This window comes from Bombina bombina, chromosome 6 (genome assembly GCF_027579735.1).
Source record: "Bombina bombina isolate aBomBom1 chromosome 6, aBomBom1.pri, whole genome shotgun sequence".
Classification (NCBI taxonomy): domain Eukaryota; kingdom Metazoa; phylum Chordata; class Amphibia; order Anura; family Bombinatoridae; genus Bombina; species Bombina bombina.
In genome coordinates, this window is record NC_069504.1 from 10085506 (window position 1) to 10095727 (window position 10222).

The following is a 10222-nucleotide window of genomic DNA, read 5'->3' on the forward strand; positions in this document are numbered from 1 at the left end:
GCAAGTATTACATCTCTTTTGGCCAATATTTCTAGCCTAATCATCTTTTTAGTAACTACCAGTGAAAGAGCGTGTGTTTTAGAGTAGTTTATTGTCAGCCTCCGTTTGTATCTTTCCATTTTTTTGTTCCTCATTTAGGTTATTACAAACAATTTTTATTACAATTGGCTAGATATGTATTGTTTTTTTCAAGAAATCTCTTTTTTAGTTATTTGTTTATTTTACCAATACTTAGGGATCAACCTTTATTAATTTATGCAACTTGTTTGATGTTTTTAAAACTGAGCCAATATGTTCCAATTGTCAAGTATTTTATTTACTACAATGTATCAATTTTGTTACAAACGTAGCGATTTGACTATATTTTGTCCAATCATATTGGCTGTTCCCTGTTTTAAGCCTCACAGCAGGCAGTGTTTTGTAATTAACTTGATGAAATGGCCAGGAGCTTGCGGCCGAGAAACGCGTTTTAAGCTCAAAATAAATACCATTTGATTTTATCTGGACTTGTTTGCAGCATTCTGTTTCCAGCTTTCTTAAGCATTCATCCTATGTTGTCAACACTGTTGCCGATATTGTATCAGTAGCCTCCTCCTCAAAAACTGTCTGCAGCCAGAGTGGTGCTTACGGCATCTACTAGAGGCAATTTGCATTTACCACTTGCAAACAAAGGGACTCCTGATCGTCGACTGTGGAGAGCTGACAGCTGGATCCTAGACAGACCAAAGCTTGCCTATCTCAGCGTACTGACTGACTTAAACGTCAGCCTGCTCGTTCGCACTTCTTTCAATAAGAAATTTCCTTGTGAGTATCACACGTAAATCGTCATTGTACTATACAACTGTGTAGAGTTATCCACACCATGAGGCGCTTTCTTTCTTTCTCTACTCTTTTAAAAACTCACTGAGTATGGACTCTGAGTACAGCTTTAACTAATTTTGTAGTGACTGCTCACTTATCGTTTTAAGGTTGTAGGTTGTAGATTTAGCAGTTTGTATGTGCTTGATTTTTTATACATTTGTGAATTTCTATTCAATATTTTATATTTTAGTAAAGTAAAACCCATTTTAACCACACATATTGTCCATTTTCCCCGTAAGCTTAGAGCGCTCTATTTCTCCTTTTACTCATTTAGGGGTTTGTTAAGCGCTACTCTTTATGTTCCATTTTTAACACATAGTAGGGAGAGTACGGCACAGTAGGGAGGGTACGGCACAGTAAGGAGGGTATGGCAAACTAAGACGGGTACAGCAAAGTAGGGAGGATATGGCAGAGTAGGGATGGTATGGCACAGTAAGGAGGGTATGGCAAACTAAGGTGGGTACATCAAAGTAGGGAGGATATGGCAGAGTAGGGAGGGTATGGCACAGTAAGGAGGGTATGGCAAACTAAGGCAGGTACAGCAAAGTAGGGAGGATATGGCAGAGTAGGGAGGGTATGGCACAGTAAGGAAGGTATGGCACAGTAAGGAGGGTATGGCACAGTAAGGAGGGTACGGCACAGTAAGGTGGGTACAGCAAAGTAGGGAGGATATGGCAGAGTAGAGAGGGTATGGCACAGTACGGAGTGTATGGTACAGTACGGAGGGTATGGTACAGTACGGAGGGTATGTCACAGTAAGGAGAGTACGGCAAAGTTGGCAGGGTACGGCACAGTAGGGAGGGTGCGGCACAGTAAGGAGGGTATGGTACAGTACGGAGGGTATGGTACAGTACGGAGGGTATGTCACAGTAAGGAGGGTACGGCAAAGTAGGGAGGGTACGGCAAAGTAGGGAGGGTACGGCACAGTAGGGAGGGTGCGGCACAGTAAGGAGGGTATGGTACAGTACGGAGGGTATGGTACAGTACGGAGGGTATGTCACAGTAAGGAGGGTACGGCAAAGTAGGGAGGGTAAGGCAGAGTAGGGAGGGTACGGCACAGTAAGGAGGGTACGGCACAGTAAGGAGGATGCGGCACAGTAAGGAGGGTATGGTACAGTACGGAGGGTATGGTACATTACAGAGGGTATGGCACAGTACGGAGGGTATGGTACAATATGGAGGGTATAGCACAGGCTCTCAGCTTATACAGTTCATTTTCATTATCTGCGTCTAAAGCATGATGCTGAAATTAGCTCCTTATTCGGCCAGCTTCTTATTCGAAGATTGAAGTTAGCTTACTGTTCACCCAGCATCCTATTCAGGTTAGCTTCTAATTCATGAAAGTAATTATTTATTAAACAACAATCAGCAAAGTTAATATGATATTAATCATGAAATTTGGCACCAAACGTGGCACCATACTTTTATTTCAATGGGAAATTCTGAATAAGGTACCAAGCTTTTATTCTTGGCTCACTCACATTTGGCTTGTTTAATACTAATTGGGTATCCCTCTATATAAAAAAGTTAAAATTAGGTTGAGCCAAATGATATTGATTATATAATATGGCAACAATTTTGGCCCCTTAGCATCCATGCATTTCAATGGAAAATTCTGAATAAGTAACCAAGCTTTTACTCTATGAAAACCATCTTGGTTCATTCACATTTGACTTGTTTTATGCTTGTTCTATATAAAAAAATTAAATCTAGCCTGAGCCAAATGATATTGATCATATCATATGGCACCAAACCTGGTACCCTAATTTTCATGCATTTCAATGGAAGATTTTGAATAAGTAACTAACACCTAGATTTAGAGTTCTGCATTAGCCATCAAAAGCAGCGTTAAGGGGTCTAACGCTGCTTTTTACCGCTTTTTACCGCCCGCTGGTATTCAGAGTCAGACAGGAAAGGGTCTACCGCTCACTTCCCTACCGCGATTCCAGGCTACTGCAGATCCCCTTACACCAATTGCGTATCCTATCTTTTCAATGTGATCTGCGAAAATTCTAAAAACAATACAACAAGCGCCTGCTGAAAAATGACCCGTTGCTCGGATGTGTTGACCCCTAGTGGTCAACGGGAAAAGATAAGACTAAAAGAAATATCAGAGCGCCAACTGAGGAAGGCAGGGTCCCCTAATCATAAAATAATTATTGGTACAAGTAGGGTACAAGTGTATTTATTACAACACAATCGTAACAATAATAATGGTCTCCGACTGTGATTTCTAAGTATCTGGTAATACAGCTAAAATAATCACATTAAAACCCAATATTGTGTTTTAACAACATTGGATACCAAAATAGCATATATAATATAAACATAAAATGTAATTATAAAATGTAATTATAAAATTTAATTATAAAATCACAATTCTCTGGATATTGATTAAAAGCTTAATACCCTCATGGATCCATGTTAACAATCTAAAGCATGCTTTTAACATACAGTGGAGTGGTAATAATCAGTATATAAGTTTTAATCAGAAATGGATGATATAACCTGTTTTTCAAAATAGGAACCTTCCAGGTCTGATCAATAAAAAACAGTAGCTGGATAAAATCTCCTTTGATAGGAACTATTGGATGTATAATATTTTTAAACAAAAATGGATGATATAACCTGTTTTCCAAAATAGGAACCTTCCAGGTCTGATCAATAAAACAGTTAACAAGTACACCTTAACTGCTGATACTCGTTAGCGGTCAGGATATAACTGAATAAAATCTCCTTTGATAGGAACTAATATGGATTGGATCGATATTATAAATTACAAGTGCTTGGGTGTAGTGGTAGTAAAAATTACTTCCTAAGTGGTGCACAAATTGTGAAACAATATGGTGAAAAGACAATCACAGGTGTAAATATTGAAGTGACAAAATCCAATGTTAAAGAAAAGAAAAGCAACAATCACAGTTAAACAACAATCACAGTGATAAGAATAATCCGGAGTTGGATCTCAATCCTCAATGAGACCAAAACTTGGTATTACAACATCAAATTAAAAAAAAGAAAAAATGACTAGTGAATGGTCTTAAATAAGTGTTCCTTCCAAAATAAGTGTTCCTTCCAAAATTTCTTTTTAAGTGGCAGACCAAACGAAAAAAAGTGAGTTAATGTGTGCAATACTGGACAATTTTTAAATTCCCACAGTTAATATGCCACAGTTTATGTATTAAAATCCTCACGGTCCTATGTGTGCGAAAATTTTCCTATCAGCCCTGGGTCCTTTGGCTCCCAAGCGTCCGGTCCCTTAGCCCTTTCGAGCCTTTGTCCCTCTGCTTGTTAGCTCACGGTCCCCCTGCCGAAAGAATTTAAAATAGTGTAGATTGCTAAAAAATGTATGTGTATCAGAATCAAACTTACCAGCCAACGCGTTTCGGTCAAATTAAACAATTGGCAAATATAAAATCTAATATATTGCTGACAGCGACAAATTCATTTACTTTGATCCAGAAGGGTCACTAAGACTAAAAGTTTTAAATTATATGTAGGACTAAGAGGGTCAAAGCTATGTAATATAAGGAAACTATGGTAAACCGTATGACTAAAAAGTATATCTCTTCCCCCAGATAAAAATCTCCTCACAAAATACAGTTAGTGTAAATGGACAATATCGGCAAATTAGGATATCATCAACTATGTAGTGAGACGTGACACAGATCGAAAATGAGGAAACAGACTTATGGATGATATCATTCATTAATTATGTAGTAAGACGTGACATAGATCGCAAATGAGGGAACAGACTTATGGATAAAAAAAGTCAGTTTCCCCTGTAGCGACACGTCTGAATAGACAAAAAGTTAGAATATCGGCCGATTATGGGGAGGTATAAGGACACACACAATGCTTAATATCCAATAAGGAGGCGTAGGAGTAACACACCCCTAGTGGCAGCCAATCACCTAAGGGTTGGAAGAAATCAGAAAAACCAATCAAAATGAATAAAAATCGGGCTGTGATAGAGCTATCGAAATAAAGATTTTTTTCATGATTTCTACTTTGATCCAGAATAGTCACCAAGACTAAAAGTTTTAAATTATATGTAGGAATATGAGGTTCAAAGTATATGTAATAGAAGGAAACTACGGCAAACCCGTAGCTTTACGGCATTAAAGAGTATATCTCTTCTCCCAAAATCTCCTCACAAAATACAGTCAGTGTAAATGGACCACATCGGAAAATTAGGATATCAGTAATCATGTAGTGAGACGTGACACAGATCGCAAATGAGGAAACAAACTTATGATCGATATAAAAAATGTCAGTTTCCCCTGTAGCGCCACGTCTGAATAGACCATAACAAAGTTAGAATATCGGCCGATTATGGGAAAGTATAAGGACACACACACTGCTTAAAATCCAATAAGGAGACGTATGTGTCACACACCCCCAGGGGCAGCCAATCACCTAAAGGTTGGAAGTAATCAGAACAACCAATCAAAATGACTAAAAATCGGGTTGCGATAAAGCTATCGAAACAAAGATTTTTAAACATGATTTCTATGAATTGAGTCCAATACAAGTAGGAGTAGGACCACATAAGCTCCCATAGTTAGAAAACATGAAATAGGAATGAATATATTACAAACGGTGGTTCAAACAAACACTTCCGGTTTGACGCAAGGGTCACTATTGACAGGGTATTTAAACTCACAGTCTAAACAGTTAAAACCAGTCTTGAGAAAGGTCACTACTTGACCGAAACGCGTTGGCTGGTAAGTTTGATTCTGATACACATACATTTTTTAGCAATCTACACTATTTTAAATTCTTTCGGCAGGGGGACCGTGAGCTAACAAGCAGAGGGACAAAGGCTCGAAAGGGCTAAGGGACCGGACGCTTGGGAGCCAAAGGACCCAGGGCTGATAGGAAAATTTTCGCACACATAGGACCGTGAGGATTTTAATACATAAACTGTGGCATATTAACTGTGGGAATTTAAAAATTGTCCAGTATTGCACACATTAACTCACTTTTTTTCGTTTGGTCTGCCACTTAAAAAGAAATTTTGGAAGGAACACTTATTTAAGACCATTCACTAGTCATTTTTTCTTTTTTTTAATTTGATGTTGTAATACCAAGTTTTGGTCTCATTGAGGATTGAGATCCAACTCCGGATTATTCTTATCACTGTGATTGTTGTTTAACTGTGATTGTTGCTTTTCTTTTCTTTAACATTGGATTTTGTCACTTCAATATTTACACCTGTGATTGTCTTTTCACCATATTGTTTCACAATTTGTGCACCACTTAGGAAGTAATTTTTACTACCACTACACCCAAGCACTTGTAATTTATAATATCGATCCAATCCATATTAGTTCCTATCAAAGGAGATTTTATTCAGTTATATCCTGACCGCTAACGAGTATCAGCAGTTAAGGTGTACTTGTTAACTGTTTTATTGATCAGACCTGGAAGGTTCCTATTTTGGAAAACAGGTTATATCATCCATTTTTGTTTAAAAATATTATACATCCAATAGTTCCTATCAAAGGAGATTTTATCCAGCTACTGTTTTTTATTGATCAGACCTGGAAGGTTCCTATTTTGAAAAACAGGTTATATCATCCATTTCTGATTAAAACTTATATACTGATTATTACCACTCCACTGTATGTTAAAAGCATGCTTTAGATTGTTAACATGGATCCATGAGGGTATTAAGCTTTTAATCAATATCCAGAGAATTGTGATTTTATAATTAAATTTTATAATTACATTTTATAATTACATTTTATGTTTATATTATATATGCTATTTTGGTATCCAATGTTGTTAAAACACAATATTGGGTTTTAATGTGATTATTTTAGCTGTATTACCAGATACTTAGAAATCACAGTCGGAGACCATTATTATTGTTACGATTTTGTTGTAATAAATACACTTGTACCCTACTTGTACCAATAATTATTTTATGATTAGGGGACCCTGCCTTCCTCAGTTGGCGCTCTGATATTTCTTTTAGTCAATGTGATCTGCCTAATGCCGGTATTTGGAGTCTTGGGAGAAGTGAGCGGTAGACCCTCTACCGACTCCTAACGACAAAAAAAGTCAGTAGTTAAGAGCTTTATGGGCTAACACAGGAATATAAAGCTCTTAACTACTGTGCTATAAAGTACACTAACACCCATAAACTACCTATGTACCCCTAAACCGAGGCCCCCCCCACATCGCCGCCACTCTAAAAAAAATTTTTTAACCCCTAATCTGCTGACCGGACACCGCCGCCACCTACATTATCCCTATGAACCCCTAATCTGCTGCCTCTAACACCGCCGACCCCTATATTATATTTATTAACCCCTAATCTGCCCCCCCCCCAACGTCGCCGCTACCTTACCTACACACTTATTAACCCCTAATCTGCCGACCGGATCTCGCCGCCACTATAATAAATGTATTAACCCCTAAACCGCCGCACTCCCGCCTCGCAAACACTATAATAAATTTTATTAACCCCTAATCTGCCCTCCCTAACATCGCCGCCACCTAACTACAATTATTAACCCCTAATCTCCCGCCCGCACTGTCGCCGCTACTATAATAAAGTTATTAACCTCTAAACCTAAGTCTAACCCTAACCCTACCCCCCCCTAACATAAATATAATTTAAATTAAACGAAATAATATTCCTAAAATTAACTAAATTAATCCTATTTAAAACTAAATACTTACCTATCAAATAAACCCTAGTATAGCTACAATATAAATAAAAATTACCTTGTAGCTATTTTAGGATTTATATTTATTTTACAGGCAACTTTTTATTTATTTTAACTAGGTACAATAGCTATTAAATAGTTAAGAACTATTTAATAGCTACCTAGTTAAAATAAATACAAAATTACCTGTAAAATAAATCCTAACCTAAGTTACAAATACACCTAACACTACACTATCATTAAATTAATTAAATAAATTACCTACAATTACCTAAAATAAAATACAATAAAATAAACTATTCTATAATACAAAAACAAACAAACAAACACTAAATTACAAAAAATAAAAAAGAATTACAAGCAGTTTAAACTAATTACACCTAATCTAAGCCCCCTAATAAAATAAAAAAGCCCCCAAAATACAAAATTCCCTACCCTATTCTAAAATACAAAAGTAATCAGCTCTTTTACCAGCCCTTAAAAGGGCTTTTTTTGGGGCATTGCCCCAAAGTAATCAGCTCTTTTACCTGAAAATAAAAATACAATACCCCCCCAACATTACAACCCACCACCCACATACCCCTACTCTAACCCACCCAAACCCCCCTTAAATAAACCTATCGCTAACCCCCTGAAGATCATCCTACCTTGAGTCGTCTTCAATCAGCCGAGCCGAATTCTTCATCCAAGGTGCGCAGAGGAGGTCCTTCATCCGGTAGAAGTCTTCATCCAAGCGGAGCAAGAAGAGGTCCTCCATCTGGTAGAAGTGTTCATCCAGGCGGCGTCTTCAATCTTCATCCATCCGGAGTGGAGCCATCTTCAAAGGAGCCGACGTGGAGCCATCCTCTTCAACCGACGGACAAACGACGAATGAAGGTTCCTTTAAGGGACGTCATCCAAGATGGCGTCCCTTCAATTCCGATTGGCTGATAGAATTCTATCAGCCAATCAGAATTAAGGTAGAAAAATCTGATTGGCTGATGCAATCAGCCAATCAGATTGAAGTTCAATCCGATTGGCTGATCCAATCAGCCAATCGTATTGAACTCGCATTCTATTGGCTGTTCCGATCAGCACGTTTTCCCAGCTTACCACTACCGTAAGCAACGCTGGTATAGAGGGTTGAAGTGGAGCTAAATTAGGCTTAACGCACCCTTTTTTGAGCCTAACACAGCCCCTCAGACAACTCTAAATACCAGCGTTGTTGGAAGGGTGCGTTGGGAAAAAAAGCAGCGTTAGCTACGAAGGTTTTTACAAAAAAACTCCAAATCTAGCGGTAAGCTTTTACTCTATTAAAACCATCTTGGCTCACTCACATTTGGCTTGTTTTATACTAATTGGGCATCCCTATATATAAAATTTTTTTAGCCGGAGCCAAATGATATTGATCATATAATATGACACCAAACCTGGTACCCTAATTTCCATGCATTTCAATGGGAGATTCTGAATAAGTAACCAACTTTTACTCTATTAAAACCATCTTGGCTCACTCACATTTGGCTTGTTTTATGCTAATTGGGCATCCCTCTATATCATTGGAATATATTATATTTATTGGAAGGCACACGAAGGTTCAAATTGCGGGAGGACAGCCAAACTCTCTGACCAACCTGGTAGGAAGGTGCGGGCAGACGCCTACGATCAGCCTGGAGCTTTAGACGCTGTATAGAACGATGAAGGCAATCCTGAATCTGCACCCACGTGGAACGGAGTTGCCAGAGATGCTCCTCCAAAGCCGGAATACCCTGAGACATGAATGAATCGGGCAACTTGGAGGAAGCATTAATAGCACTATTATGAGCAAACTCTGCCCAAGGTAACAGTTCAGACCAATTATTGTGGTGATCTGAGACATAGCGACGGAGGAACTGTTCCAGAGTTTGATTAGACCGTTCTGCAGCCCCATTGGATTGAGGGTGATATGCCGAGGAGAAGGAAAGCTGGATACCCATTTGAGCACAAAAGGAACGCCAAAATCTGGAGACAAACTGGCTTCCCCCGGTCCGACACTATCTCCTTGAGTAACCCATGTAAACGGAAGACCTCCCGGGTAAAAATTGAAGCAAGCTCCTGAGCGGTAGGCAGCTTCATCAAGGGAATGCAATGTGACATTTTAGAAAAACGATCAACCACCATAAGGATAACAGTATTGCCATTGGAAACAGGGAGCTCGACAATGAAGTCCATGAAAAGATGTGTCCAAGGACGCTCACCATTAGCAATAGGTTGAAGAAGACCCACAGGAAGATGTCGAGGAGTCTTATTCTGTGCACAAACTGAGCAGGAGGCAACATACGTAGCAACATCAGAACGAAGACCTGGCCACCAGAATTGTCAAATGACAGACCAAATCATTTGGTTCTTGCCTGGGTGACCTGCGGCTTTAGGATAGTGGTAAGTGTGCAAAAGTTTAGTTCGAAGATTCTCAGGAACAAAACACTTACCACTAGGTTTCTCAGGAGGTGCATTGGTTTGTGCAGCCAGGATCTCCTCCCCCAAGGGAGAAGTCAAATTAGTATGTATGGTAGCAAAAATATGGTCTGGAGGTATAACAGGAGTAGGTACAGACTCCTCTTTGGATAGAGGCGAAAATTGTCGAGAGAGGGCATTAGCCCTAACATTCTTACTACCAGGCAGGTAGGAGACCACATAATTAAATCGAGACAAAAATAGCACCC